The sequence below is a fragment of the Xylocopa sonorina genome, unplaced genomic scaffold (genome assembly GCF_050948175.1).
Source record: "Xylocopa sonorina isolate GNS202 unplaced genomic scaffold, iyXylSono1_principal scaffold0059, whole genome shotgun sequence".
Classification (NCBI taxonomy): Eukaryota; Metazoa; Arthropoda; class Insecta; order Hymenoptera; family Apidae; genus Xylocopa; species Xylocopa sonorina.
In genome coordinates, this window is record NW_027490130.1 from 474,288 (window position 1) to 497,868 (window position 23,581).

Genomic DNA, 23,581 nt, shown 5'->3' on the forward strand with positions numbered 1-23,581 from the left:
GAGAACAAAATGGCAATAGCATTCGCGGACGATCTCCTAATTTACATCCGCGATAATAAAGTCTCAAAATTACAGATTCAGTTACAAGAAATATTCAATAAGCTGCAGGATTACTTCCAAACCTGGAAACTAAGAGTAAATATAAATAAATGCGAAACGATCTTGTTCAGACCATATATATCGAAAATCTCGGACGCGAACCAAGACGTAAGAACATACGCCTCGAAATTTCACATTCGCGACAATAGTAACACGAACAACAAAATACCACGGAAAGACATCGTTCGTTACTTAGGCCTTCATTTAGATTTTAAATTAAACTACAACGACCATATCCTAATCCAAATAGAAAAAGCGCAAAAAGCCTTCATTATCCACAAAAGACTCTTTTATTCCAAAGACCTCGATAAATGCGTTAAAATTCTCTGTTACAAGCTACTAGTAAGACCCATCCTGACGTACGGCTGCCCCATCTGGTTCAACATTAGCGCAGGCACCATGGAAAAGCTACGAATCTTCGAGCGGAAATGCCTGAGAGCCTGCCTTAACAAATACAGATCACCGGAATCCAACTACAAGAAAATGATCAGCAACTGCAAACTCTACGAAGAAGCAAAACTTATCAGGATAGACTTGTTCATATTAAAGCTTATAAGAAACCACTGGTCAAATATCAATAATATAACGTCCAATAGCCTCATCTACAGTGCTACGTATCCAAATCCATTGTACTTTGCAAAGGCAATGGAAACCGGATACACTCCACCCGAATCCTTTATCTACCTGGACAGCGAAGGTTACATACAGAATGCGGATAACATTCCAATCATTTACCACGTAAACAGAAAAACGTATGAAAAGAAAATCACTTACAATAGGAACATCCAATCCAGCAATCCCATTATGAGATTTAATTGCAAGCTGTCCAGAATAGATGTAAAGGATAAACATAGACTAAACCCAAATAAATATTGGTGGTTATAACCAAAGAAAATATTTCTGTTAAGTACACATCATAAAACCGAACCATTGTCTAACTCCTCGGTAGTATAGTGGTCAGTATCCCATTCGTTCCTCGACCTTCGTAGGAGACGGACGTACGCTCTTGACCGCGCTACCGAAACCTTAGTGTTCTACGCCAGTGCTAGTCAAGTGACAGTTTGCGCATCGCTTCGATACGGAATCCCAGTGAGTCCCAGTGTTTCAGTCAAATAAAATAAACACAAGGACAAGAAAAAGTGACAAAAAACCAGTGTCATAATAAACACAGACAATATCTTAGAAGGGGCTCCAACCCCCAGTCACCAAAGCTCAACAGAGAATAAAAGTGCCAACATCAATGCAATAGCAACACTTATCAAGCAAAGAAATTTGCTAGAAAAAAGTAACGCACCCCTATTAACGTATGTTAATAAAGTGCTAAAAAACAATCACCATACCAAACGGCTATCTACAAAGCCTAATACAAATATAACCAGAAGTTTGCGAAAGACGGAGGCGAATATGAAAATGAGGGCAAACAAAGCCAAAACAACAGCATCACAAAAAACGGAGGAAAACGTTAAGCCCTCGTACGAGGAACTTTTAAAAATAATTGAAAACCTACAGAAAACCATAGAAGACATGAAGAAGCACCCAGAAGAAAAAGGGAAAACAAGCGACGAAGCCAAGAAGGAAGTAACGGATCAAGCTAAAAATCTACCGATGCAGGACAGCCCCAAAAAGCATCAGAACATAACAACTGACAAAGAACAGGAAAAACACCAACAACAATGGACGGCTGTGACAGGAGCCAAAAGAAAGAGCAGCCTAGCTACACAATCATCGATACCATCGACAACGGAATTTCCACCGATCAGGACAACCAAGGCCGCCCCCCTGCCAAAACAGGCCCCAGCAACCAGCAACCCCCAACAAGTGCAAACGAGCAAAAGGCCCAAATTCGAAAATGAGGTAAATGTTACCAATCCAATTAAAAAATCTGTCAAACCTCCCCCAATAGTAATATATAATGATAATAGCAGGAAAACAATAGAATTAGTTTCGAAAATTAACAAAAATTTTCATATAAAGAAAATTAACAATACGAAGCATCTCTTATACGCGGAAAATTTAACATTATATAAAGAAGTATGTACACTATTAAAGTCCTCTAACACTGAATATTTCACATACACTCCAAAAGAGGAAAAAGCAGTTACTGTATTATTAAAAAATCTAGAAGGCGACTTCGAACCCGAAATAGTATTAGATAATCTAAAAGATAAACAAATCGAAAACATTAAATTCCTAGCAGTAAAAAAATTTTCAACGCAACGATCGAGAAACGAAGGGAAAAATCTGCCCATGTACCTAGTACAAATATCACAGGATAGTCAAATAAACAATTTAAGACAAATTAGAGCTGTGCTACACTCCTTAGTCACATGGGAGAAATTAATTAAAAAAGACCGAATACAGTGTAAGAGATGCCAACGTATCGGACATGTTGCATTGAACTGCAATCTAAAATATAGATGCGTGAAATGCGAGCTGTCGCACAATCCAGGAGAATGCCCGCGATCTAGTAAAATGGACACTGACGTAAAAGGCGGGGAAACGTCAGAGCCATATTGTATCAATTGCAAACAGTACGGACACCCTGCTTCCTATCGAGGATGCCCAAAGTTAAAAGAATTAAAACAAAAAATAGAGGAAAGGAATCAACAAAAACTTGACCAAATGAAAAAAAAAGCCATTGCATACAATAATATAGTAAAATCTAATATCTCATACAGCGCGGTCACATCAAACAAACCATCCGTCCAAATTACGGCACGACAGGAAACACCGAATACACAAACACCCATAAACATAAATACAAACACAAACGCAACAAATCAACCCTCGCTCCTAGATGAAATAAAGAAAATTATTGCGCACACAATCAGCACACAAATCGCGAAATTAGCCGAAAGTATCACAACAAACGCGAACAAAATAGATATTATCGCAGAAGCCCTCGACATAAACTGGTAAAATGCCTTCCAATTCGCAAACTCAAAACCAAACAAATAAATTGATTTTACACGACCTCAACATAATACAAATTAACGTAAACTCCATAATAACGAATGAAAGAAGAGTCACTCTCCTGGATTGTCTAACTAAATACAAACCGGATGTAGTTTTGTTATCAGAAACAAAACTAAATTCGAGACACAAAATTAGTTTTAACAATTATAGCTTGATTAGAAGAGATAGAGTAAACTCAAAACAAGCAGGAGGCACGGCAATACTAATCCGCAACGACATCAAATTTAAAAACATCCAGCCATACTGCATCAAAAACAGTACCTGTTTCGAGTCAACCGTATTAGAATTAAAATTTCAAAACAACCGCAAACTTTACCTAGTAGCGGCATACGCGACTAGCAATTGTAAAAAAGAATTTATGATGGAACTAAAAGAACTTTTCGACACCTTAGAACTAAACAAACCGGACAATTACTACATACTAGCCGGCGATTTAAACGCCAAACATCATGCATGGGGAAACTCAATTAATAACGCACGCGGGGTCTCTCTGAACAAATGGATCCTAGAAAACCAAATCGCATATAAAATAGAACTATACAGAACAGCAGTCCCCTCCTATCCAAAAAGCGGTGCATTCATAGACCTGTGCCTCGCTGATAATAGAATTTCCTTCCTCAACACGGAGGGGCCTAACCTGCTTAAATCCTTCAAATACGACAGCGACCACAGAGCTTCCATACTAACCATATCTATACCATCGACAGAGTATTTCCTACTCGACGTGTCAACCCCACTAATCAAGTATGACTTCAGCAGTACTGACTGGACAACATTTAATGACTTTTTAACCAACCACGACCAGCAGATTATCCCCAATAACAGAAATTTAACGACAAACGAAATTGATAATCACATTGATACACTAAACAAAAGCATCCTGCAGGCTATCGAAACCACTGTCCCGCGAATAGACCATGACAAAAACTCCACAGACAAATACATTACACCTAAAATTAAAAACCTCCGAAAACAAAAAAGTTACACAATCACCCAGATTAACAGATTGACGAACCCACGGAATTATACCTCAGCCTACGACTCCATAGTTAGCATGTACAAAGAAACACTCAAAATAATTAGATACGAGATTAAGAAAGCCTTTCAAGAGTCAGTAAGTAATTACTGGTCAAGAAAGGTTAGTAAAATCTCCATCAAAAATCCCAGCGAACTATTCCCGTCCGTAAATAGCATATTCAGACCAAAAGACAGCAACGAAATAGACATCCTGAAAATCCACACCTCCAACACAGATCTCCTGAGAAGAGCCAGAATCAGCCCACAGAATCTACCGATCGAACACGGCAGACTTCTTATCACAGACACAGTTCACAAGCTAGACGTTCTCGGCACCCATTTCGAATCGGTCCACACTCAAAACGCACACATGGGAAAACCACAACTCTCCAACTTGATACAACAGAAAGTAAATTCTCTGAGACAAAAAATACAAAGAGACAGAGACGAGAACATTACAGTATGTACATTCACAGACTCAAACGTAGCAGACTGCCCAAACGTGAAGTCGATCCCTCCCAACTTCTTCACCTCATTTGTTAAGCTAGAGAACACCTTCAGAAATTTAAATAACAAAAAATCGGCAAGCTTTGACGGAATTCCGAATATTGTATTAAAACACTTACCGCGACAATACATACTCCATTATACAATTCTTTTTAACAATTGCCTAAATTCGGCACATTTTCCGGCAGCTTGGAAGACTGCCAAATTAATAACAATCAAAAAGAAAGGAAAAGACAGTAGTGACCCTAATAGCTATCGTCCGATCAGTCTTCTCCCAAACATTAGCAAAGTCTTCGAAACCATAGTAAACGATTCGATTGTTAACTTCAGCAACGCGAGCGATATAATTCCTGAATGCCAATTCGGTTTCCGACATAAACATTCCACAGTCCACGCGATCACGAAATTTACCTCCGATATTTGCTGGGCCAGGAACGCGGGCGACTGCGTCGGAGCAGTGATGATAGATCTAGAAAAAGCATTTGACACAGTCTGGCTGGATGGACTCTTTTACAAACTCCTCAAGAAGGATTTTCCTACTCATTTGATAAAAATTTTATGGAACATGCTACATGATAAAAAATTTTACGTAACAAACGGACAACAAAAGTCAAGTAGAGCCTTCAATATAGACAATGGCCTACAACAAGGCACGGTGAACTCTCCTGTCTTGTTTAATATATTCATAAGCGATCTTTTAAGATTATACGGCCTAAATAACGGCGATAACAAAATGGCAATAGCATTCGCGGACGATCTCCTAATTTACATCCGCGATAATAAAGTCTCAAAATTACAGATTCAGTTACAAGAAATATTCAATAAGCTGCAGGATTACTTCCAAACCTGGAAACTAAGAGTAAATATAAATAAATGCGAAACGATCTTGTTCAGACCATATATATCGAAAATCTCGGACGCGAACCAAGACGTAAGAACATACGCCTCGAAATTTCACATTCGCGACAATAGTAACACGAACAACAAAATACCACGGAAAGACATCGTTCGTTACTTAGGCCTTCATTTAGATTTTAAATTAAACTACAACGACCATATCCTAATCCAAATAGAAAAAGCGCAAAAAGCCTTCATTATCCACAAAAGACTCTTTTATTCCAAAGACCTCGATAAATGCGTTAAAATTCTCTGTTACAAGCTACTAGTAAGACCCATCCTGACGTACGGCTGCCCCATCTGGTTCAACATTAGCGCAGGCACCATGGAAAAGCTACGAATCTTCGAGCGGAAATGCCTGAGAGCCTGCCTTAACAAATACAGATCACCGGAATCCAACTACAAGAAAATGATCAGCAACTGCAAACTCTACGAAGAAGCAAAACTTATCAGGATAGACTTGTTCATATTAAAGCTTATAAGAAACCACTGGTCAAATATCAATAATATAACGTCCAATAGCCTCATCTACAGTGCTACGTATCCAAATCCATTGTACTTTGCAAAGGCAATGGAAACCGGATACACTCCACCCGAATCCTTTATCTACCTGGACAGCGAAGGTTACATACAGAATGCGGATAACATTCCAATCATTTACCACGTAAACAGAAAAACGTATGAAAAGAAAATCACTTACAATAGGAACATCCAATCCAGCAATCCCATTATGAGATTTAATTGCAAGCTGTCCAGAATAGATGTAAAGGATAAACATAGACTAAACCCAAATAAATATTGGTGGTTATAACCAAAGAAAATATTTCTGTTAAGTACACATCATAAAACCGAACCATTGTCTAACTCCTCGGTAGTATAGTGGTCAGTATCCCATTCGTTCCTCGACCTTCGTAGGAGACGGACGTACGCTCTTGACCGCGCTACCGAAACCTTAGTGTTCTACGCCAGTGCTAGTCAAGTGACAGTTTGCGCATCGCTTCGATACGGAATCCCAGTGAGTCCCAGTGTTTCAGTCAAATAAAATAAACACAAGGACAAGAAAAAGTGACAAAAAACCAGTGTCATAATAAACACAGACAATATCTTAGAAGGGGCTCCAACCCCCAGTCACCAAAGCTCAACAGAGAATAAAAGTGCCAACATCAATGCAATAGCAACACTTATCAAGCAAAGAAATTTGCTAGAAAAAAGTAACGCACCCCTATTAACGTATGTTAATAAAGTGCTAAAAAACAATCACCATACCAAACGGCTATCTACAAAGCCTAATACAAATATAACCAGAAGTTTGCGAAAGACGGAGGCGAATATGAAAATGAGGGCAAACAAAGCCAAAACAACAGCATCACAAAAAACGGAGGAAAACGTTAAGCCCTCGTACGAGGAACTTTTAAAAATAATTGAAAACCTACAGAAAACCATAGAAGACATGAAGAAGCACCCAGAAGAAAAAGGGAAAACAAGCGACGAAGCCAAGAAGGAAGTAACGGATCAAGCTAAAAATCTACCGATGCAGGACAGCCCCAAAAAGCATCAGAACATAACAACTGACAAAGAACAGGAAAAACACCAACAACAATGGACGGCTGTGACAGGAGCCAAAAGAAAGAGCAGCCTAGCTACACAATCATCGATACCATCGACAACGGAATTTCCACCGATCAGGACAACCAAGGCCGCCCCCCTGCCAAAACAGGCCCCAGCAACCAGCAACCCCCAACAAGTGCAAACGAGCAAAAGGCCCAAATTCGAAAATGAGGTAAATGTTACCAATCCAATTAAAAAATCTGTCAAACCTCCCCCAATAGTAATATATAATGATAATAGCAGGAAAACAATAGAATTAGTTTCGAAAATTAACAAAAATTTTCATATAAAGAAAATTAACAATACGAAGCATCTCTTATACGCGGAAAATTTAACATTATATAAAGAAGTATGTACACTATTAAAGTCCTCTAACACTGAATATTTCACATACACTCCAAAAGAGGAAAAAGCAGTTACTGTATTATTAAAAAATCTAGAAGGCGACTTCGAACCCGAAATAGTATTAGATAATCTAAAAGATAAACAAATCGAAAACATTAAATTCCTAGCAGTAAAAAAATTTTCAACGCAACGATCGAGAAACGAAGGGAAAAATCTGCCCATGTACCTAGTACAAATATCACAGGATAGTCAAATAAACAATTTAAGACAAATTAGAGCTGTGCTACACTCCTTAGTCACATGGGAGAAATTAATTAAAAAAGACCGAATACAGTGTAAGAGATGCCAACGTATCGGACATGTTGCATTGAACTGCAATCTAAAATATAGATGCGTGAAATGCGAGCTGTCGCACAATCCAGGAGAATGCCCGCGATCTAGTAAAATGGACACTGACGTAAAAGGCGGGGAAACGTCAGAGCCATATTGTATCAATTGCAAACAGTACGGACACCCTGCTTCCTATCGAGGATGCCCAAAGTTAAAAGAATTAAAACAAAAAATAGAGGAAAGGAATCAACAAAAACTTGACCAAATGAAAAAAAAAGCCATTGCATACAATAATATAGTAAAATCTAATATCTCATACAGCGCGGTCACATCAAACAAACCATCCGTCCAAATTACGGCACGACAGGAAACACCGAATACACAAACACCCATAAACATAAATACAAACACAAACGCAACAAATCAACCCTCGCTCCTAGATGAAATAAAGAAAATTATTGCGCACACAATCAGCACACAAATCGCGAAATTAGCCGAAAGTATCACAACAAACGCGAACAAAATAGATATTATCGCAGAAGCCCTCGACATAAACTGGTAAAATGCCTTCCAATTCGCAAACTCAAAACCAAACAAATAAATTGATTTTACACGACCTCAACATAATACAAATTAACGTAAACTCCATAATAACGAATGAAAGAAGAGTCACTCTCCTGGATTGTCTAACTAAATACAAACCGGATGTAGTTTTGTTATCAGAAACAAAACTAAATTCGAGACACAAAATTAGTTTTAACAATTATAGCTTGATTAGAAGAGATAGAGTAAACTCAAAACAAGCAGGAGGCACGGCAATACTAATCCGCAACGACATCAAATTTAAAAACATCCAGCCATACTGCATCAAAAACAGTACCTGTTTCGAGTCAACCGTATTAGAATTAAAATTTCAAAACAACCGCAAACTTTACCTAGTAGCGGCATACGCGACTAGCAATTGTAAAAAAGAATTTATGATGGAACTAAAAGAACTTTTCGACACCTTAGAACTAAACAAACCGGACAATTACTACATACTAGCCGGCGATTTAAACGCCAAACATCATGCATGGGGAAACTCAATTAATAACGCACGCGGGGTCTCTCTGAACAAATGGATCCTAGAAAACCAAATCGCATATAAAATAGAACTATACAGAACAGCAGTCCCCTCCTATCCAAAAAGCGGTGCATTCATAGACCTGTGCCTCGCTGATAATAGAATTTCCTTCCTCAACACGGAGGGGCCTAACCTGCTTAAATCCTTCAAATACGACAGCGACCACAGAGCTTCCATACTAACCATATCTATACCATCGACAGAGTATTTCCTACTCGACGTGTCAACCCCACTAATCAAGTATGACTTCAGCAGTACTGACTGGACAACATTTAATGACTTTTTAACCAACCACGACCAGCAGATTATCCCCAATAACAGAAATTTAACGACAAACGAAATTGATAATCACATTGATACACTAAACAAAAGCATCCTGCAGGCTATCGAAACCACTGTCCCGCGAATAGACCATGACAAAAACTCCACAGACAAATACATTACACCTAAAATTAAAAACCTCCGAAAACAAAAAAGTTACACAATCACCCAGATTAACAGATTGACGAACCCACGGAATTATACCTCAGCCTACGACTCCATAGTTAGCATGTACAAAGAAACACTCAAAATAATTAGATACGAGATTAAGAAAGCCTTTCAAGAGTCAGTAAGTAATTACTGGTCAAGAAAGGTTAGTAAAATCTCCATCAAAAATCCCAGCGAACTATTCCCGTCCGTAAATAGCATATTCAGACCAAAAGACAGCAACGAAATAGACATCCTGAAAATCCACACCTCCAACACAGATCTCCTGAGAAGAGCCAGAATCAGCCCACAGAATCTACCGATCGAACACGGCAGACTTCTTATCACAGACACAGTTCACAAGCTAGACGTTCTCGGCACCCATTTCGAATCGGTCCACACTCAAAACGCACACATGGGAAAACCACAACTCTCCAACTTGATACAACAGAAAGTAAATTCTCTGAGACAAAAAATACAAAGAGACAGAGACGAGAACATTACAGTATGTACATTCATAGACTCAAACGTAGCAGACTGCCCAAACGTGAAGTCGATCCCTCCCAACTTCTTCACCTCATTTGTTAAGCTAGAGAACACCTTCAGAAATTTAAATAACAAAAAATCGGCAAGCTTTGACGGAATTCCGAATATTGTATTAAAACACTTACCGCGACAATACATACTCCATTATACAATTCTTTTTAACAATTGCCTAAATTCGGCACATTTTCCGGCAGCTTGGAAGACTGCCAAATTAATAACAATCAAAAAGAAAGGAAAAGACAGTAGTGACCCTAATAGCTATCGTCCGATCAGTCTTCTCCCAAACATTAGCAAAGTCTTCGAAACCATAGTAAACGATTCGATTGTTAACTTCAGCAACGCGAGCGATATAATTCCTGAATGCCAATTCGGTTTCCGACATAAACATTCCACAGTCCACGCGATCACGAAATTTACCTCCGATATTTGCTGGGCCAGGAACGCGGGCGACTGCGTCGGAGCAGTGATGATAGATCTAGAAAAAGCATTTGACACAGTCTGGCTGGATGGACTCTTTTACAAACTCCTCAAGAAGGATTTTCCTACTCATTTGATAAAAATTTTATGGAACATGCTACATGATAAAAAATTTTACGTAACAAACGGACAACAAAAGTCAAGTAGAGCCTTCAATATAGACAATGGCCTACAACAAGGCACGGTGAACTCTCCTGTCTTGTTTAATATATTCATAAGCGATCTTTTAAGATTATACGGCCTAAATAACGGCGATAACAAAATGGCAATAGCATTCGCGGACGATCTCCTAATTTACATCCGCGATAATAAAGTCTCAAAATTACAGATTCAGTTACAAGAAATATTCAATAAGCTGCAGGATTACTTCCAAACCTGGAAACTAAGAGTAAATATAAATAAATGCGAAACGATCTTGTTCAGACCATATATATCGAAAATCTCGGACGCGAACCAAGACGTAAGAACATACGCCTCGAAATTTCACATTCGCGACAATAGTAACACGAACAACAAAATACCACGGAAAGACATCGTTCGTTACTTAGGCCTTCATTTAGATTTTAAATTAAACTACAACGACCATATCCTAATCCAAATAGAAAAAGCGCAAAAAGCCTTCATTATCCACAAAAGACTCTTTTATTCCAAAGACCTCGATAAATGCGTTAAAATTCTCTGTTACAAGCTACTAGTAAGACCCATCCTGACGTACGGCTGCCCCATCTGGTTCAACATTAGCGCAGGCACCATGGAAAAGCTACGAATCTTCGAGCGGAAATGCCTGAGAGCCTGCCTTAACAAATACAGATCACCGGAATCCAACTACAAGAAAATGATCAGCAACTGCAAACTCTACGAAGAAGCAAAACTTATCAGGATAGACTTGTTCATATTAAAGCTTATAAGAAACCACTGGTCAAATATCAATAATATAACGTCCAATAGCCTCATCTACAGTGCTACGTATCCAAATCCATTGTACTTTGCAAAGGCAATGGAAACCGGATACACTCCACCCGAATCCTTTATCTACCTGGACAGCGAAGGTTACATACAGAACGCGGATAACATTCCAATCATTTACCACGTAAACAGAAAAACGTATGAAAAGAAAATCACTTACAATAGGAACATCCAATCCAGCAATCCCATTATGAGATTTAATTGCAAGCTGTCCAGAATAGATGTAAAGGATAAACATAGACTAAACCCAAATAAATATTGGTGGTTATAACCAAAGAAAATATTTCTGTTAAGTACACATCATAAAACCGAACCATTGTCTAACTCCTCGGTAGTATAGTGGTCAGTATCCCCATTTCGTTCCTCGACCTTCGTAGGAGACGGACGTACGCTCTTGACCGCGCTACCAAAACCTTAGTGTTCTACGCCAGTGCTAGTCAAGTGACAGTTTGCGCATCGCTTCGATACGGAATCCCAGTGAGTCCCAGTGTTTCAGTCAAATAAAATAAACACAAGGAGAAGAAAAAGTGACAAAAAACCAGTGTCATAATAAACACAGACAATATCTTAGAAGGGGCTCCAACCCCCAGTCACCAAATCTCAACAGAGAATAAAAGTGCCAACGTCAATGCAATAGCAACACTTATCAAGCAAAGAAATTTGCTAGAAAAAAGTAACGCACCCCTATTAACGTATGTTAATAAAGTGCTAAAAAACAATCACCATACCAAACGGCTATCTACAAAGCCTAATACAAACATAACCAGAAGTTTGCGAAAGACGGAGGAGAATATGAAAATGAGGGCAAACAAAGCCAAAACAACAGCATCACAAAAAACGGAGGAAAACGTTAAGCCCTCGTACGAGGAACTTTTAAAAATAATTGAAAACCTACAGAAAACCATAGAAGACATGAAGAAGCACCCAGAAGAAAAAGGGAAAACAAGCGACGAAGCCAAGAAGGAAGTAACGGATCAACCTAAAAATCTACCGATGCAGGACAGCCCCAAAAAGCATCAGAACATAACAACTGACAAAGAACAGGAAAAACACCAACAACAATGGACGGCTGTGACAGGAGCCAAAAGAAAGAGCAGCCTAGCTACACAATCATTGATACCATCGACAACGGAATTTCCACCGATCAGGACAACCAAGGCCGCCCCCCTGCCAAAACAGGCCCCAGCAACCAGCAACCCCCAACAAGTGCAAACGAGCAAAAGGCCCAAATTCGAAAATGAGGTAAATGTTACCAATCCAATTAAAAAATCTGTCAAACCTCCCCCAATAGTAATATATAATGACAATAGCAGGAAAACAATAGAATTAGTTTCGAAAATTAACAAAAATTTTCATATCAAGAAAATTAACAATACGAAGCATCTCTTATACGCGGAAAATTTAACATTATATAAAGAAGTATGTACACTATTAAAGTCCTCTAACACTGAATATTTCACATACACTCCAAAAGAGGAAAAAGCAGTTACTGTATTATTAAAAAATCTAGAAGGCGACTTCGAACCCGAAATAGTATTAGATAATCTAAAAGATAAACAAATCGAAAACATTAAATTCCTAGCAGTAAAAAAATTTTCAACGCAACGATCGAGAAACGAAGGGAAAAATCTGCCCATGTACCTAGTACAAATATCACAGGATAGTCAAATAAACAATTTAAGACAAATTAGAACTGTGCTACACTCCTTAGTCACATGGGAGAAATTAATTAAAAAAGACCGAATACAGTGTAAGAGATGCCAACGTATCGGACATGTTGCATTGAACTGCAATCTAAAATATAGATGCGTGAAATGCGAGCTGTCGCACAATCCAGGAGAATGCCCGCGATCTAGTAAAATGGACACTGACGTAAAAGGCGGGGAAACGTCAGAGCCATATTGTATCAATTGCAAACAGTACGGACACCCTGCTTCCTATCGAGGATGCCCAAAGTTAAAAGAATTAAAACAAAAAATAGAGGAAAGGAATCAACAAAAACTTGACCAAATGAAAAAAAAAGCCATTGCATACAATAATATAGTAAAATCTAATATCTCATACAGCGCGGTCACATCAAACAAACCATCCGTCCAAATTACGGCACGACAGGAAACACCGAATACACAAACACCCATAAACATAAATACAAACACAAACGCAACAAATCAACCCTCGCTCCTAGATGAAATAAAGAAAATTATTGCGCACACAATCAGCACACAAATCGCGAAATTAGCCGAAAGTATCACAACAAACGCGAACAAAATAGATATTATCGCAGAAGCCCTCGACATAAACTGGTAAAATGCCTTCCAATTCGCAAACTCAAAACCAAACAAATAAATTGATTTTACACGACCTCAACATAATACAAATTAACGTAAACTCCATAATAACGAATGAAAGAAGAGTCACTCTCCTGGATTGTCTAACTAAATACAAACCGGATGTAGTTTTGTTATCAGAAACAAAACTAAATTCGAGACACAAAATTAGTTTTAACAATTATAGCTTGATTAGAAGAGATAGAGTAAACTCAAAACAAGCAGGAGGCACGGCAATACTAATCCGCAACGACATTAAATTTAAAAACATCCAGCCATACTGCATCAAAAACAGTACCTGTTTCGAGTCCACCGTATTAGAATTAAAATTTCAAAACAACCGCAAACTTTACCTAGTAGCGGCATACGCGACTAGCAATTGTAAAAAAGAATTTATGATGGAACTAAAAGAACTTTTCGACACTTTAGAACTAAACAAACCGGACAATTACTACATACTAGCCGGCGATTTAAACGCCAAACATCATGCATGGGGAAACTCAATTAATAACGCACGCGGGGTCTCTCTGAACAAATGGATCCTAGAAAACCAAATCGCATATAAAATAGAACTATACAGAACAGCAGTCCCCTCCTATCCAAAAAGCGGTGCATTCATAGACCTGTGCCTCGCTGATAATAGAATTTCCTTCCTCAACACGGAGGGGCCTAACCTGCTTAAATCCTTCAAATACGACAGCGACCACAGAGCTTCCATACTAACCATATCTATACCATCGACAGAGTATTTCCTACTCGACGTGACAACCCCACTAATCAAGTATGACTTCAGCAGTACTGACTGGACAACATTTAATGACTTTTTAATCAACCACGACCAGCAGATTATCCCCAATAACAGAAATTTAACGACAAACGAAATTGATAATCACATTGATACACTAAACAAAAGCATCCTGCAGGCTATCGAAACCACTGTCCCGCGAATAGACCATGACAAAAACTCCACAGACAAATACATTACACCTAAAATTAAAAACCTCCGAAAACAAAAAAGTTACACAATCACCCAGATTAACAGATTGACGGACCCACGGAATTATACCTCAGCCTACGACTCCATAGTTAGCATGTACAAAGAAACGCTCAAAATAATTAGATACGAGATTAAGAAAGCCTTTCAAGAGTCAGTAAGTAATTACTGGTCAAGAAAGGTTAGTAAAATCTCCATCAAAAATCCCAGCGAACTATTCCCGTCCGTAAATAGCATATTCAGACCAAAAGACAGCAACGAAATAGACATCCTGAAAATCCACACCTCCAACACAGATCTCCTGAGAAGAGCCAGAATCAGCCCACAGAATCTACCGATCGAACACGGCAGACTTCTTATCACAGACACAGTTCACAAGCTAGACGTTCTCGGCACCCATTTCGAATCGGTCCACACTCAAAACGCACACATGGGAAAACCACAACTCTCCAACTTGATACAACAGAAAGTAAATTCTCTGAGACAAAAAATACAAAGAGACAGAGACGAGAACATTACAGTATGTACATTCACAGACTCAAACGTAGCAGACTGCCCAAACGTGAAGTCGATCCCTCCCAACTTCTTCACCTCATTTGTTAAGCTAGAGAACACCTTCAGAAATTTAAATAACAAAAAATCGGCAAGCTTTGACGGAATTCCGAATATTGTATTAAAACACTTACCGCGACAATACATACTCCATTATACAATTCTTTTTAACAATTGCCTAAATTCGGCACATTTTCCGGCAGCTTGGAAGACTGCCAAATTAATAACAATCAAAAAGAAAGGAAAAGACAGTAGTGACCCTAATAGCTATCGTCCGATCAGTCTTCTTCCAAACATTAGCAAAGTCTTCGAAACCATAGTAAACGATTCGATTGTTAACTTCAGCAACGCGAGCGATATAATTCCTGAATGCCAATTCGGTTTCCGACATAAACATTCCACAGTCCACGCGATCACGAAATTTACCTCCGATATTTGCTGGGCCAGGAACGCGGGCGATTGCGTCGGAGCAGTGATGATAGATCTAGAAAAAGCATTTGACACAGTCTGGCTGGATGGACTCTTTTACAAACTCCTCAAGAAGGATTTTCCTACTCATTTGATAAAAATTTTATGGAACATGCTACATGATAAAAAATTTTACGTAACAAACGGACAACAAAAGTCAAGTAGAGCCTTCAATATAGAAAATGGCCTACAACAAGGCACGGTGAACTCTCCTGTCTTGTTTAATATATTCATAAGCGATCTTTTAAGATTATACGGCCTAAATAACGGCGAGAACAAAATGGCAATAGCATTCGCGGACGATCTCCTAATTTACATCCGCGATAATAAAGTCTCAAAATTACAGATTCAGTTACAAGAAATATTCAATAAGCTGCAGGATTACTTCCAAACCTGGAAACTAAGAGTAAATATAAATAAATGCGAAACGATCTTGTTCAGACCATATATATCGAAAATCTCGGACGCGAACCAAGACGTAAGAACATACGCCTCGAAATTTCACATTCGCGACAATAGTAACACGAACAACAAAATACCACGGAAAGACATCGTTCGTTACTTAGGCCTTCATTTAGATTTTAAATTAAACTACAACGACCATATCCTAATCCAAATAGAAAAAGCGCAAAAAGCCTTCATTATCCACAAAAGACTCTTTTATTCCAAAGACCTCGATAAATGCGTTAAAATTCTCTGTTACAAGCTACTAGTAAGACCCATCCTGACGTACGGCTGCCCCATCTGGTTCAACATTAGCGCAGGCACCATGGAAAAGCTACGAATCTTCGAGCGGAAATGCCTGAGAGCCTGCCTTAACAAATACAGATCACCGGAATCCAACTACAAGAAAATGATCAGCAACTGCAAACTCTACGAAGAAGCAAAACTTATCAGGATAGACTTGTTCATATTAAAGCTTATAAGAAACCACTGGTCAAATATCAATAATATAACGTCCAATAGCCTCATCTACAGTGCTACGTATCCAAATCCATTGTACTTTGCAAAGGCAATGGAAACCGGATACACTCCACCCGAATCCTTTATCTACCTGGACAGCGAAGGTTACATACAGAATGCGGATAACATTCCAATCATTTACCACGTAAACAGAAAAACGTATGAAAAGAAAATCACTTACAATAGGAACATCCAATCCAGCAATCCCATTATGAGATTTAATTGCAAGCTGTCCAGAATAGATGTAAAGGATAAACATAGACTAAACCCAAATAAATATTGGTGGTTATAACCAAAGAAAATATTTCTGTTAAGTACACATCATAAAACCGAACCATTGTCTAACTCCTCGGTAGTATAGTGGTCAGTATCCCCGCCTGTCACGCGGGAGACCGGGGTTCGATTCCCCGCCGGGGAGTAATAAAATTTTTGCCGTTCTCCTCCTGCTATAAAAGCAATAATATACATAACCTTACAACGATAGTAAACCATTAACCTCATATACCCCTGCACCCTCCCTAATATTACAACCGTTTGTATAGTTTTCATGCCATTTCTGTACATAATGTAAATTTAGCATATAAGTGATATTACTTAAGAACAATGACAATTGTAACATTAAGTGTAGCAAGCATGTAACCAATGTAAAGATTGCGCGTGCTCGATGTATGAGCCTTTTATCTAATCACATAGTTTAAGACATTCTGCAATCCTTTTTTTGTATGTTTAGGTTTATTGTACCGCTTGTATAAATATTTATTGGCATAATAAACATACGCTTACAAAAAAAGTGGTCAGTATCCCCGCCTGTCACGCGGGAGACCGGGGTTCGATTCCCCGCCGGGGAGTAATAAAATTTTTGCCGTTCTCCTCCTGCTATAAAAGCAATAATATACATAACCTTACAACGATAGTAAACCATTAACCTCATATACCCCTGCACCCTCCCTAATATTACAACCGTTTGTATAGTTTTCATGCCATTTCTGTACATAATGTAAATTTAGCATATAAGTGATATTACTTAAGAACAATGACAATTGTAACATTAAGTGTAGCAAGCATGTAACCAATGTAAAGATTGCGCGTGCTCGATGTATGAGCCTTTTATCTAATCACATAGTTTAAGACATTCTGCAATCCTTTTTTTGTATGTTTAGGTTTATTGTACCGCTTGTATAAATATTTATTGGCATAATAAACATACACTTACAAAAAAAAAAAAAAAAAAAGTGGTCAGTATCCCCGCCTGTCACGCGGGAGACCGGGGTTCGATTCCCCGCCGGGGAGTAATAAAATTTTTGCCGTTCCCCTTCTGCTATAAAAGCAATAATATACATAACCTTACAACGATAGTAAACCATTAACCTCATATACCCCTGCACCCTCCCTAATATTACAACCGTTTGTATAGTTTTCATGCCATTTCTGTACATAATGTAAATTTAGCATATAAGTGATATTACTTAAGAACAATGACAATTGTAACATTAAGTGTAGCAAGCATGTAACCAATGTAAAGATTGCGCGTGCTCGATGTATGAGCCTTTTATCTAATCACATAGTTTAAGACATTCTGCAATCCTTTTTTTGTATGTTTAGGTTTATTGTACCGCTTGTATAAATATTTATTGGCATAATAAACATACGCTTACAAAAAAAAAAAAAAAAAAAAAGTGGTCAGTATCCCCGCCTGTCACGCGGGAGACCGGGGTTCGATTCCCCGCCGGGGAGTAATAAAATTTTTGCCGTTCTCCTCCTGCTATAAAAGCAATAATATACATAACCTTACAACGATAGTAAACCATTAACCTCATATACCCCTGCACCCTCCCTAATATTACAACCGTTTGTATAGTTTTCATGCCATTTCTGTACATAATGTAAATTTAGCATATAAGTGATATTACTTAAGAACAATGACAATTGTAACATTAAGTGTAGCAAGCATGTAACCAATGTAAAGATTGCGCGTGCTCGATGTATGAGCCTTTTATCTAATCACATAGTTTAAGACATTCTGCAATCCTTTTTTTGTATGTTTAGGTTTATTGTACCGCTTGTATAAATATTTATTGGCATAATAAACATACGCTTACAAAAAAAAAAAAAAAAAGTGGTCAGTATCCCCGCCTGTCACGCGGGAGACCGGGGTTCGATTCCCCGCCGGGGAGTAATAAAATTTTTGCCGTTCTCCTCCTGCTATAAAAGCAATAATATACATAACCTTACAACGATAGTAAACCATTAACCTCATATACCCCTGCACCCTCCCTAATATTACAACCGTTTGTATAGTTTTCATGCCATTTCTGTACATAATGTAAATTTAGCATATAAGTGATATTACTTAAGAACAATGACAATTGTAACATTAAGTGTAGCAAGCATGTAACCAATGTAAAGATTGCGCGTGCTCGATGTATGAGCCTTTTATCTAATCACATAGTTTAAGACATTCTGCAATCCTTTTTTTGTATGTTTAGGTTTATTGTACCGCTTGTATAAATATTTATTGGCATAATAAACATACGCTTACAAAAAAAAAAAAAAAAAAAGTGGTCAGTATCCCCGCCTGTCACGCGGGAGACCGGGGTTCGATTCCCCGCCGGGGAGTAATAAAATTTTTGCCGTTCTCCTTCTGCTATAAAAGCAATAATATACATAACCTTACAACGATAGTAAACCATTAACCTCATATACCCCTGCACCCTCCCTAATATTACAACCGTTTGTATAGTTTTCATGCCATTTCTGTATATAATGTAAATTTAGCATATAAGTGATATTACTTAAGAACAATGACAATTGTAACATTAAGTGTAGCAAGCATGTAACCAATGTAAAGATTGCGCGTGCTCGATGTATGAGCCTTTTATCTAATCACATAGTTTAAGACATTCTGCAATCCTTTTTTTGTATGTTTAGGTTTATTGTACCGCTTGTATAAATATTTATTGGCATAATAAACATACGCTTACAAAAAAAAAAAAAAAAAGTGGTCAGTATCCCCGCCTGTCACGCGGGAGACCGGGGTTCGATTCCCCGCCGGGGAGTAACAAAATTTTTGCCGTTCTCCTTCTGCTATAAAAGCAATAATATACATAACCTTACAACGATAGTAAACCATTAACCTCATATACCCCTGCACCCTCCCTAATATTATGGTCGTTTGTATAGTTTTCATATTCTGTATATAATGTAATATTTCTGTATATAATGTAAATTTAGCATATAAGTGATATTACTTAAGAACAATGACAATTGTAACATTAAGTGTAGCAAGCATGTAACCAATGTAAAGATTGCGCGTGCTCGATGTATGAGTCTTTTATCTAATCACATAATTTAAGACATTCTGCAATCCTTTTTTTGTATGTTTAGGTTTATTGTACCGCTTATAGAAATATTTATTGGCATAATAAACATACGCTTCCAAAAAAAAGTAGTCAATATCCCCGCCTGTCACGCGGGAGATCGGAGTTCGATTCCCCAATAGTAGGAAAGTAGTATAATTTAAATCTCTAAATTGTAGCATTGTTAACTATACGCATTCTATTTTCTCCCTACCAATTAAGATTTTTTGTACAGTTTCGTGCTATTTCTGCACATTATGTTAATATAACGTACAATTAATATAACTTAATTAAGATGACAATTGTAATGTGTTGGAGATGTTTAATTTATATCATAGTGTATAATATATTATATCCTTCACTGGCCTATAATTTTTGTCCATCAACTATGCATGTATCTGGCCCATGCATATGTATTTTTCTTCTTAAAATTAGTGTTGTTCTGTCTCTACCAAATACAAGTGAAGTCCTTTCTCTATGTATTACAACGTGTTACTATAAATTTACAAGTAAAAGATTCAGAATAATCAACATGCTGTTGACAGCATTTGTAATTTTGTACAAGGTTAAAAACGAGGTAAAAAAGGCGACAAGTGTGCAGATATATATGCGAAGCGTTCTGCAAAATATTTGTGACAAATAAAACAACAGGTTATGGGCCCAAAACACTGCACAAAAAAAAAATTATTAAAAAAAGAGGAAGAAGAATTGGACACGAGACTGTGACAGGTACCTAGAAGAAAAAAATGCACTTATTGAATTGCAACGCAGCATACGAAATGTGGGTACAACTGCAATCAATTTATGAAAGGGACAACGAACAGAAGTGCAAGTTAATGGTGGAATTTTTTGCTTATATCTTTGATAAGACGTTGAATATCTTGACTTAGCATTACTGGTATTTAAGGCATCAATAAAATGCTTCAACTGTAACAAAATGGGCCATATAGCAAGGGCATGTAAAAAGTAAGGCTCAAACGAAAAATTATGGCAAAGTAAGACAAAATCAGTCTAACAAGTGTAATGAGTCAAATCAGTTATGGTGCATGATTTGCAAGAAAACAAATTATTATAACAAGAAAATCACTCACAATAAAGTTAACTTTCTAGCTTGGTCAAAAAGCAAATGTAAAGATTGAATAGCGAATTCAGGATCTACAACACACAAGATTAATAACAACAATAGAATGGAGAGTATGATTGGAAAAAAACTTGACATTGGGGTGGCAAAGGCCAACGAATCCATGAAACCAGAAAAAAAAGGCACACTGACATTCGCAGAGTGCAAGCTGAAAGGGGTGATATATATACCAGAACTGCACAATAACTTACTGTGTGTAAATGTAATTACATGAAATGGTGGTGATGTGATTGTTCAAAGGGGCAAAGTATTAATAAATCAAGGGAACAGAATAATATTGGCAGAAGGCAAGACAGAGAATGGACTCTATACAGGAGTAGAAAAAGTGGAATAAAGCTAGAAACAAGAAAAATACCATATACACCACAATTGAATAGAAAAGCTAAGAGGATAAATAGCCCTGTAGAGTTATGAAGGAACCCAGAAAGCTAGACCTATCCAATATCGGATTGTTCGGATGCACTGCTATCTGAAAAATCGGATGCTAAAGTGTTACAACCACTCAAAAAGTTGGGGAAAAGATGTAATAGATACAAAATGATAGGATATGCCCAAAACGGATATAGATTGCGGGACAGTGAAAGTAACAGAGTAATAATTGAAAAATTTCAAGAAAAGACGAGTAATTCTGTCGAGAACACTAATTCTGCAAAAGGTGAAAAGGAATGGATAGAAACAAATATGGAAACAATGATAGAAGAAGATATAAGAGAGTTTGGAGAACTAAACAAAGAAGAAGCAGTCGACAGAAATGCAGAGGAAACTCAGGCTTGGATGACTTAATAAGTGAAGAGGAAACGAAAGATTCGGAGCAAAGTAAAAGGGAAGAAAGTGAATGAGACTTGGACACTGATAGATGAGAAGAAAGCAAAAAAGTGAAACCACTAAAATAAAAGATGATGAAAGATACAGAGTCCGACTAACCTCATCAGAGGCTCTGAACAACAATCTCAGTTGGATTACAAAGAAACGGTTACGCCCATGTGGTGAGTACAAATGCTCCACACAATATTTTTTGATAGTCAAACAATCATACTTATACAATAAAATAAAAGAGGATATATATGTTTCGCGTCATTCGGGACGCGATACCCGTGATTCAACAGCGGCCAGGTAAACTGACCAGCAGAGGTTGTAAGGCTCTGCTCGGTGCATCCGACTGTTGAGACCGGTGTGTAAAAGAGCAATCGAAGAAAACTATAGTCGATCCACTGCAAGTAGATTTTCTTTGGTGCAGGTGAGGGCTCAGGTCATGGTAGTGAAGACTGAGGGCTTCCGACCGTCACAGCAACTTCTCGCGAGGAGTAACTGCTGCTCTCGCGACTGGGATACTGCTGTGAGACTACTGTATTGAAAGACTAACTGTTGACCCAGAGATTGTCTGTTGACTGCAGATCAATCCTGGTATGCAATGGGTTTTCAGGGATTGTATGCTGTGGCAAGACAATCAAGCTGAAAGAGCCCGACTCCTGGAGAGTGCGTGCCTCCTTGACTATATTTCTCTTGATCGCTTCTGATAGTTGGCGGAATGAATTTGTAAGAATTCGATGAAGTCTCGGTTCAGATATGAACGTTCACGTTCAAAGCTGAAGTTCAACTGACTTCCCTTGGAGATCTTAAAAGATTCTAACCTTGGAGAGGGTAGTTCTTTCGTCTAATTCGACCATGTGAGTCTTGTTTTGGGGGTGGCTACGTTGACACTGGCCTATGACGAGTGTCCAACATTATCCGCATGGAGTGTATGGTATCTGGGAGGTGGAAATGCAAAAAAGAGAAAGTGGCCGCAAAGTCTACGTTCTGTCAGGCATGGGCCGTTAAACATGACATTTTTAATGGGCGCTAGGTCTGGTCTTTCTAAGCTTGGAGAGTTTTTTTCTAGGAATCCCAATGCGGGTTAAGTGGGTCTTCATTTGTTGAAGCCAGAAACTCGAACTCAGACAATGTGTAATGGAATAAACGAACTGCCTCTCGAAGGTAGTTATTGAGTTTCGTGGGTTCCAAAGCGTTAGTTAAATACCTTCCAGATAGGGTCTGAGGTCCACTGCCGGACTCCTGGATAGAATTTATGCCCACGGTTGACAATGGCGAAATGAAAAAATGTATGACAGAACGAAACTAAATGAACAGAGAAAAGGGGTCTGGAAAACGTCCTAAGATTCGTGGGTGTGCCACGGAACAATATACATGTATCCCCTGGAAAGATATAACTACAAAGGAAATATGTGTAAACTCAATAGAGCACCACTGAAGTGGAATCAGAGATTTTCAACATTCCTAAAATCAAGAGGGCTAGAAGAATTAAAAACTGAGCAATGCATTTTTAGAAGAAAGAGTAGCAGTTTATTCCTAGCTATCAATGTAGGCAATGGATTAGTGATTGGCAACGATAAAGCTGAGATAGAGATCTTAATTGAAGATTTA

General features: G+C 38.1%; 1 protein-coding gene and 1 non-coding gene across 2 annotated transcripts in view; one reads left to right on the forward strand and one right to left on the reverse strand.

The window, feature by feature from the left end:
* Positions 1–23,581, reverse strand: part of LOC143432211 (protein krasavietz-like) — a 215,391-nt gene that overhangs the window by 82,956 nt on the left and 108,854 nt on the right. The gene's annotated exons all lie outside the window — the stretch shown is intronic.
* On the forward strand, positions 17,010–17,081 carry Trnad-guc (transfer RNA aspartic acid (anticodon GUC)). Its single transcript has one exon. It is a non-coding gene; the product is annotated as a tRNA-Asp (tRNA).